The 10228-nt window shown below is 42.4% G+C and overlaps 1 long non-coding RNA gene across 1 annotated transcript; it reads left to right on the forward strand.

Annotated features, from left to right (window-relative positions):
* The first annotated feature begins 3810 nt into the window (after positions 1–3810).
* Positions 3811–6900, forward strand: LOC139007406 (uncharacterized). The gene is made up of 3 exons (XR_011470847.1): positions 3811–3872; positions 6544–6637; positions 6832–6900. It is a non-coding gene; the product is annotated as an uncharacterized lncRNA (long non-coding RNA).
* The last annotated feature ends 3328 nt before the right edge of the window (positions 6901–10228 follow it).

A 10228-nucleotide genomic window follows, 5' to 3' on the forward strand; every position in this document is an offset into this window, starting at 1 on the left:
CCTTTCACTCTCTCTAAAAATCAATGGAAAAATGTCCTCAGGTGAGGATTAACAAAAACAAAACAAAACAAAACATAAGTTAGCCAGAATTGAAGTAATCTGAAAGCTGAACTGTGACCAGAGGATCCATCCACGTCCAAGGCAGCTCACTTACATTCTGGAAAAGCTTTGTTCCAGTTGTGGTAAGGTGAGTATCTCACCACATGAGGCTCTCCACAGGTTGCTTGTGTGTTCTCATGATACTGTAGCTGGCTTTCACCAAAATGAATGATCCAAGAGAATGTGTTGCAGAAGACACAGTATATGGATTCATATGCCATTATTTATGCCATATTTTATTGGTTCTTAAAGAATGCACTTTTGCAAGCTACTATAAACACATTTCTACATTACTGTTTATGACTGGATTGACAGCAGTAATAGAGACAATCTAGACCAGCAGTTCTCAACCTGTGGGTCGCGACCCCTTTGGTGGTCGAACGACCCTTTCACAGGGGTCGCCTAAGACCATCCTGCATATCAGATATTTACATTATGATTCATAACAGTAGCAACATTACAGTTATGAAGTAGCAATGAAAATAATTTTATGCTTGGGTCACAACATGAGGAACTGTATTTAAAGGGCCAGAAGGTTGAGAACCACTGATCTAGACAAACTGGTTGGTCACAAAGAACAATTCTGATACCATGTGAGATGGGACTACTCAAGGTCATAAATAACAACAGGAGGGAGGGGGTCATTAGGGGCCATCCTGAAGGCTGGCTACCACATGCTACTTTCTGGGCCCCAACATTAACATCTCTTCCACATAAAAATATGTTCCTTCCTTTAAGTACCCAAAAGTTTCAACCATTATGGTGTCAGTACAAAGTCTAGAACTGTATCATCTAAATCATGTCCAGATATGCTCAAATTTCCTCCAGTTTTATTCATTAAACTAGAGGCCCAGTGCATGAAATTTGTTCCGCGGGGGGGGGAGGGGCGGTCCCTCAGCCCAGCCTGCACCCTTTCGAAATCCTGGACCCCTCAGGGGATCAGGCCTAAACTGGCAGTCAGACATCCCTCTCACAATCCGGGACCACTGGATCCTAATTGCTTGCCTGCCTGCCTGATGCCTCTAACTGTTCACCTGTCTGCCTGCCTGGTCACCCCTAACTGCTCGCCTGCCTGATTGTCCCTAATCACTCTGCCTGCTTGATCACCCCTAACCACTCACCTGCCTGCCTGATCGCCACTAACCCCTCTGCCTTCATGCCTGATCGTCCCTAACCACTCTGCCTGTCTGCCTGATTGTCTCTAACCACCTCTGCCTCGGCCCCCGCCACCGTGGCTTCATCCAGAAGGATGTCCAGAATGACATCCAGAAGGTCGTTTGGCTGTCGGTCTAATTAGCATGTTATGCTTTTATTATTATAGATATAGTTCCTCAAATACAGTTCCTCTCAATCTGAAGACTTTGAACCATCCTACAATGATGTATTATAAATTTGAGCAGAGGCCTAGTGTTTTTAAATTTTTTACCCAACATTTTCTGTGATTGAAACAAAGATGTTTTTGTTTATACGAAACTCATAAAAACTGTTTTAAATATATTGTTTAAAGTATAAAGCAGGTATAAGAAAATACTCAATGAGACGTAAGAAATGACTTCAAATGCTGTATTTAATGTGTGTTACAGTACAAATGAGGATTTCCTAAGGATCATATAATATTACCAATAATTTACTTATTAAAATAACTTTAAATTAACAAATTCCTAGAGCAAAAAGAAAGGTAAATAACAATAATAGACAGCATGATAGTTGGTCAAATAACAATAACTCAACATCTTCGGTAGACCATTGTCCAATTTCTAATGATTCAAAGGCTAATTAAAACAAGAACATTTTATATTAACAAGGAGGGTTATAAACATACATGTATTGAGTAGTTATAACTAAGTTAGGTAAGGAAGAATCATTTCTTAAGCATCTCTCACAGCTGTCAAGGTGGGCCTTGCCCATCATACAGACTTTTTACCTTTTGCCTCTTTACTTACAGTGCAGATAGATAAATCCCTGCATTGATCTTCATGCCGTGCTTCATGGATCAGCATTAAACAAGCATGCCAGAGTAATAATTCTCTATTTTGATGCACCCTGTGATACCTGATCAATAGGGTGGTCATTTGTAACGTGTCACAGGTTCTCCTGCAAGCAGGTACTGAGATGGATGTGTGCATGCAGGAAATTCATTAGTGAGTGCTCTTGTGATAAACATTTGGGGGGAAACAGAAGAAAAAAGATTGAGCAGATGGAGACACTGGGCAGAAGCACAACCTAAACAACACTTCTACTCACCTGTGAGAACCTCTGATGCTAGGGAAGCCCTTCAGAACTGGCCCAATTTTCCTAAAGAAGCCTGAGACTTTATACCTTGTGTTGAGCAGTCACTGAACTCAGGCTGACAGGGGAAGGAGGCATACACAAAGGGGAGGTGACTCTTCAGCAAAAGGAATTGCTGGAAGAAGTTCTGAACACTCAGATGACAACCTTCTGAGCAGGCAGTTACCAACCTGAGTAAGCCTGTAGATCCCTCTCCTTTGCCAGTTGGAGTGGTGCTAAACCTGTCAATGGGCATCCTTGGAAGAACACTGATGGAAAAAGCTTGTCTTCTGGTTCCAGTCAGCTTTTCTGTCTTGGGCCTGTGGGGCATGACTGCCCCTTTATGGCTAGATTCCTACTAGTTCTCACCCTCCGGTGAATGTTAGTGGCACGCCAGCAGGAGTGAAGCTTTCTTGTGAGTTTCAGCGTTATGCCATAAGTAGCTTCCCTGTAGGTCTTGCCAGCACATCAGTGAGAACTTTCTCAATGAGTCTTCCCAGCCCCCAGAGAGCTCTTCAACAAGACTTACCAATACTCCGTTTGTCAGTTTCCTGATTTTCAACCCTGGACTGGGGTTCCTTCTCCGTCAAACAGTGGACTAAAGACTCATGCTTTTCAAAGATGTCTGTGTCTCAGACTTGGTGGGCAAGGCTCTTCCAAGTTTTTTCCTCTCTTGGAGACCTCAGTCTTAGTGGCTGATCCCTATATCTGCCATTATTAGTATTTTTCCTTAGCATGCTCTTTTGCCCTTTTTAATCAGTAGTTATTAGTTAATAGTTCTTTTATGTTAAACTTCTTGATAAGATGATGATTAATATCTACCATGTTATTTTCTTATCCACATACTTCTGACTTACATCAACTTATATTCTACAGCTTGTCCCATTGTGATGGAAAACCCCTATTCTGTAAAACTACTGTTTGGAATTCTCTGCTATTCTTTGGACAGCCTCTTATTCTTTAAAAGTAACTTTGCTTTCTAGCCTGCTTGAATAGTGGGGGAGATAAACTTAGCTGTCTGACCTTGTAGGCCAGAGACTAGATACACCCAATGCCATGCCAGGTGCTTTTATAATTGGATAGAACTGTATAGTTTTCAAGGCCGCCACCAGCAAGCACACAAAGGGCTGGCTCTTCTATAAAAAGGGAAGTTCTGCTTGTAGCTTTGCTTAGATTTGGATTCATTTCCCTAGGCCCGCCGCGGTGAATAAAGTGTAACTCCAAACTCTCAAAGCGCTGTTTGGTTCTGGTCCGGTTTTTCTGTAACATAATTGGTTCCCTGACCAGGAAGACTGGGGAACCACCCATCGTGGCCTCTTGGCCTCTGGTGTGGACTGGGTTTGAGGACCGGGGGAGCCGGATAGGCCCCCGGGAGGCACCACTCTGCTGATTTAGCAGAATTGAACTGGGGGAACTCCTGGCACTCCCAGACCTCAGCCCAGGACCCGGCCGGCATCTGGAGAGCGTGGACGGACACTTCTGGACCTGTCTGCAGAATCTGTAAGGTAGGGGCCCCAATCCCCTACCGTCTGGCCCGCTCAGAATGAGTGGAAGGGGAGCTTGATCACCTCCCAGGAAGCCATAGAGCTCCCCCAGGTTTTGGGAATCCCTCAGGAATTGGGAATCTGTTTTGAATTTGGAATTTGTTAGAATTTGGAATTTATTTGAATTTGGAATTTGTTTAAACTCTGAGTGAACAGCTGTTTGTTTGTGTGGGACCTGCCAATTTGCTACCGAGAAGGGGGACTGGACGCAGTCTTAACTCCTCCAGTAGGTTCTCACCAAGACGTTGGTAGAGAATTTTGTTCTGGGACATGGGTGCCAGGAGTGCCCCCACACCCATCTGGGGAGTTGGGCATTGTTTTGTTTATCTGCTCAGCTCCAGTCTGGGCTAGTCTACTGAGAGAGTGTGAATCCAAGTGTTTGGGCTGCTCATTAACTGGTCTGTGTAAAGTGAAAGCTACTTTGATTTATTTTGCATTTCTGTTAATTCATCTGGCTAAACGTTTGGACTGGACCCACAATGGGCTGTAAGAATCTCTAGCAGTTCTCAGAGTCTTTTGCTCACCATTACAGAAGGAATCAACCCACTTCGCTAACAAAAATTTCTGTCTATCAGTTGCTCTTACCTGGGTTGTAAATTCGCTATATTAAATTGAAATTTTGAAGTTCTAGGGTAGATTTAAAGGCTAAAATAAAGGCTGGTTAGGTTCCAAGATTGCTTATAAAAAAAGCAAGAGAGAAGTCTTTTCAAGGTAACTGCTTAGCAAATTAACAAAGTAGTAAATTTCAAAGAACTTGTTATTTATGATTTTCTTATCTCTTTAGTGGACACAGAGGGCTTACAGCTCCGCCTATAGACCCCATTAACCCCTCATTTGTGTCTCGTGTGGTCTGTTGTCTTTGTCTTTGTGGTTATGTGTTTTATTTAACTTGCCGTTTTCAGTTACTCATAGAGGACTCTGTAGGAACAGTCTATAGTTTTCTTCAAAATTCTCACTGTTTAAAGGGAGACAAACAACTGGACCGGGGGACAGGGGAATTGGTCGGAGATATCAAAAGTAAAAAGGAAAATCTGTGAGGGAAAGCAACAGGCCTGGGCTGAGAGAAGGGGGGCGGGGGTGTTGACAGTTATGTCACTGGCTGCAGGTGCCTTATCAACAAACTTCAAGGTCACAAGTTTTTTTGTGAGCACCAATGCTGAATGTTCACTTTTAGTAATCATTAAAGGATTAAGGTTTCTAAGAATAAAGAATTCTAATTCATTAAAAACAACTAAACTTCCAGGAGAAAAGCAGAGGAGAAACAGAGCTGAAGTATGCAGCCACCCTGGTGATTTAGAACTGTTTGCCAGGCAGACTCAGCCCCTGAGAGTCAGGTCAAAGAAGGGGGGCTGGATGCCTGAGCTGCCCGCTGCGGCCCTAAAGGAAGAAGCAGCAGCGAGAGAAGTGGGGAAAGCAGAAATTTACCTACCACTAAAGTTGCCCCTCTGTTGCCCAGAGAGTAAGGAGTACTTACAACAAGCAATGCAAGACTTGGGCCTTTAGCTTACTGGTTACAGCTGTTAAAACTGAAGCCAGTGACTGGTACTAGCCTTCCTACAGCCCCAGGAATAGAGCAGCAAGCCTGGGATCTATAAAAGCTGCGGATAGAGCTAGCAAAAGCTCCCTGTTTGCAAATGTACTGAAAGGGTTCAGTACCTGTTGCTGCTGGAAGAGGAGGGGCTAATATCCCCTTCCAGTGCACTCCCTTGGAAGAGGCCCGGTTGTTGCTCTGCCACAAAGGGAACTGGTGGAAAGGCAGAAAAAGCGGGGCCCTGTAACTGAGAAACAGAGTTAACAAAAGGGCACTCTCCCTGGACCTGGGAGCCATCAGAACTTTGAAATTCTCCAAGAGAGGAGGAGTCTGACTCAGAGACTGGCCGGAACTTCGTTGGGTTAGGAGGACCAGAGGCTGCATATTGAACTTATAGACTGCAGTTTGCTAGGCAAAGGTCCAAGCCCAGTTATATAGGGGTTAAGCTACCTGTATACAGCAAAACAACCTTCTCCTGTGCCAGAATACATTTTAAAGAAATTGGACAGACTGTGTTTATCGCTAGAAAGAACTGGCCGCAGTGCACAGCCCTGACAGTAACCTGCAGAAAACTGTATAATAGACTTAAATGATGCCTGCGTCTTCATGGACATGGCTCCAAAGAGACAAGGACAATTTTGCCTTATATAGGAAGGTCAAGAGTAGACTTTAGCCACCTCCCTAAGATGTTTGTATAGCCCTACCATATGTCATGTTTAGTAGCAGAAGATTTAGCTGCCTGAAGCGGCCATGGTGCCAATATTATGTTTCATTGTATTAATATGTTTTATTAACCTTTGATTCTCTTACAGGTTTGAATATAGCTGTAGCTGCCAGCAATTGCTATAGACCGGTGATAGTCTACAGTCCTTGGTAGTCTTTGGGAGTAACTGGCAAGTGTCCAGTCTCCCACACTAAGGGCCACTGTTATGGCTATGTGTTAGCTGTCCTGGAAGGAGGCTATGTGGGGTGAACCAAAAAGTAAAGGGTGTCTAGCTGCTAAGAGGGCAGGTGCCCAACTGGGCAAAGAAGAATATCCGTCAGGTTTTGGTCTCTATTAAGAGACAGTTAACAGTTGGCAGCCTGTATACTGTCTTTCAGGCCTGTGTGACCATGCCCATGTCAGGAATGGTACAAACCTCAACTGTAGGAAACTGGGAAAGGCCTGTTTGGAACAGAAGGAAGTAGTGAGGTGGTAAGTACTAGCCCTCTGTTAGAGGAATTACAGACCCTGTGAGGTCCAGTGACATGTAAGACCCTGTAAGGAAATAAAGCTCCCTTAGTCCATTCTGAGAAAACAAGTCAAATGAGGGGCGCCCTACTACAGGGGGAGCTATAACTATCTATTTGAATATAGACATATTGTAACTTTCTTCTTGCCATTTGAAGACAGTTAAATTACTCTGAAGAATCCATGAAAAGGGACTGGCAGGGAAAATCAGAAAATCTTGGAGCAGGTCAGTATGTTTTTCTCCTTATATAATTCCTCTGAAATTTGGCAATGCTTAATAAATCATGACAATACATTTCTTTGCATGGATTCAATAAGACTGGTTCCTAATAGTGGTTTTATTAATGGAAAACTTTGACTGGAGTATCATGTTTTAAAGAAACCTATCTAGACTCTGAAGACTTGAAGCCAGTATGAGTGCCACGGGAAAAGCCTGGTATCCTGCTTGGGAGCCCTGAAGATGGGTGGCGCTGGAGTGTCAGGCCCATGCCCTACCATCACTGGCGGTTGGTCAGAGTAGAAGGGGAGAAGTAAGGATGCCTCTGTGTCCCTGCAGAACCCCCACACACTCTGGGCCGCAACGAGTAGGAGGGCTACTGAGATTGGCTTAAAGCCTAGAGTGTGGGCTCAGATGGAGTTGCTACAGGTGAAGGATTCACCTAACTCAACAGATACTGCAGGCAGGCCTGATAGCAGCTGGATGGCTTGGCTTCCTGGCCCTATGGGGCACATTAAGATTCAATCATGAAATTCCTGCAAAGGTAGTCAGTTACCATTCTTGTTGTATTTATGCAAACATCAGGCCAAATTTAATACAGTAGATAAATTAGTCTTGATTTGGCTTTTTGATAACCATAGAGGAATTTTAAGGAGAAAAATCCTATTTCAATAGAGGTTGTTAAAACTGAAATGTTTTCTTTCCCTTCCACCGGACCATTTGTTATAGTTTGTCTCTGCCAGGTCACAAGCCCAGCTCCTTCTGTGCCCAGGACAGCAAGGAGCCTGACTGGAAGGTGACCTCTGACCAGACACACCTGCTGCAGATCACCCTCAAGAAGACAACGGACCTGGCCAATCCACCTGCTCCAAAGGATTCAGAGAACACCCTGCTGAATTATTCCTTACACTTTCTTTCTTATCTTCTCTTAAAGGCAAAATGCTCTAGTATTTCTGGATAATCACTGTTTTTATCTTTCTAGTAATTCTCATTTTGTCCTTTTATGAGTGCCGCAGGAACTCAAGGCTAGTCCCAGGAGGAGAACTCTTCTGCCCTTGCTGGAATACAGAAGCACCATAAAATTACTACTTCCTCCACACAGAAAAGGAACAAAATGAATAAAACAGGAGTTATCTGAGACCTGGGCTGCATGGGGGGGATCTGGAAATAACTCCTTCCATTGACAGGACCATGTCTTCTAATTCTGTTAACTCGCTTTATCTCATCCCGTCTAGATGCCTTTAAACTTCAAATGGTCCTCCAAGCCAGAAGAATTCCCTACAAACCTCTCCAAGAGGAAGAAACAGGATGTTAACCCCTTGGACGTTGCCCTTTTTCAGCAGGAAGTAGTAAAAGATTGGTCAATGCCCCTGTTCACCTTAACATCTTGTGGTTGTTGTACCACAAGGCTGAAAAGCTTGTGGGACAAGGCGGGGGAATGTGAAGGAAAACCCCTATTCTGTAAAACTACTGTTTGGAATTCTCTGCTATTCTTTGGACGACCTCTTATTCTTTAAAAGTAACTTTGCTTTCTAGCCTGCTTGAATAGTGGGGGAGATAAACTTAGCTATCTGACCTTGTAGGCCAGAGACTAGATACACCCAATGCCATGCCAGGTGCTTTTTTAATTGGATAGAACTGTATAGTTTTCAAGGCCGCCACCAGCAAGCACACAAAGGGCTGGCTCTTCTATAAAAAGGGAAGTTCTGCTTGTAGCTTTGCTTAGATTTGGATTCATTTCCCTAGGCCAGCCATGGTGAATAAAGTGTAACTCCAAACTCTCAGAGCGCTGTTTGGTTCTGGTCCGGTTTTTCTGTAACACCATGGTATGTCCCACTCATCTCAACAGTCCTGCCAACACGCATAAAATGACATCTAATCACCTGCAGCCCAAATATAAATGATTGGTAAGAATTCAGAAGCACATACATGTTTTTACTATGTACTAAGACATACTGTTTTAAAAGCACCAAGAAAAAAATAGTCTAGGATCTCTGAAATTTCTTCCCAGCTGAAAATATTATAATGCAATCATCCTAATAAGAGAAATTTGCTGTTCAGTGAAGATGTCATTGAATTTGTTCCAGTTGTGTTTTTGTCTTAACAGTATACTGAAAAACAATTTTTAAGTAAGGATGATTGGCAGGTTGGGGAAAATTACACCATTTATAATAATAAAAGGTTCCTGATAATTTTATAGATGATGAAAATGTTCACTCAATCATAATAAATTAAGTTTAGAATATTTGCTAAAAGAAATTTTATGCAATTGAGTTAATTGTTGCTTTTATTACAGGAAAATTTTGGTAGTGCTTTACAATATGATTTTCATAATATTTCACTTAAGTTTTGTGGAGCGGGGGTAATGAGGCATTTCCAGGGCAAGAACATCTCCATCTTTTTCTTAACCTTCACCTTCGTCTTGGAAATCCGAGCCTATTGAATATTTGATTTACAGAAAACAGCCCAAACTGTTTGGTACCTTTACTAGGAATGGGGATTAAGCAACTCCCTACTTGCTATTTTGTGGTAAGTGAACACGAGGCATTTAAACAATGGTGAGGTTGTAGGTATCATTAAATAGTACAATGTCCTGCTGAGGCCTAAGACATTGGTGGCATTTCATGTGTCCATGAGGATAAAGCAAAGGTATCTTTTTCTCTGAGGTTACCGCTGAGGTTCCCACTTACTCTGTGACTAGACATATGCACAGCCCCCATTCAACCAGATGCAGTTTTCTAGTTCTTATTTCACATGACGTCTCTGTCCAAACAAGCTTTATCCACAGGGGAAAAAAATTAAAGGCAGATTTAAGACCATTAACTACAAGGGAAAATTGTTCTAACCGTGAGCAAGCAAATTGCAAAGAACAAGGCAGTCTTTTAAAGTCAACTTTATTTCCATAATAACAGATGAAAAGACCTTGGAGTTTGGATCTGCTTGTGGAGATCCCACACACCATATGGATAAACTTACCCCAGAATGATGCTAACCCAGAGGTATTCAGAGCTAAAACAATAGATTCCTTTTCGCCCCTTGAAGCTAGCTGAATTTTTATTTTTATTTAAATGAAGATGAATTTGTCTAGAATAATTCATATATTTAACTTAAATGTTTGTTTTAGAAATCAAAATCAAAAGTCTATTGTATTGTAGTCACACATATTTACATATGGTTTAGAATCACAAAATCTATTTTATTCAGTCTATAAGGATAAAATTGACTTACTATGATAAAGAAGCAGATTAGCTGTAAGGGATATAATTAGAAATGCTTTGCTGAAATGAAGAGTCGGTGGTGAGAAGTGCTAAGACAGAGTGGTCAGGTTTGAAATGAGC

Source organism: Myotis yumanensis, unplaced genomic scaffold (genome assembly GCF_028538775.1).
Source record: "Myotis yumanensis isolate MYYU_CA2020_CCGP unplaced genomic scaffold, mMyoYum1.0.hap1 SCAF_1, whole genome shotgun sequence".
Taxonomy (NCBI): domain Eukaryota; kingdom Metazoa; phylum Chordata; class Mammalia; order Chiroptera; family Vespertilionidae; genus Myotis; species Myotis yumanensis.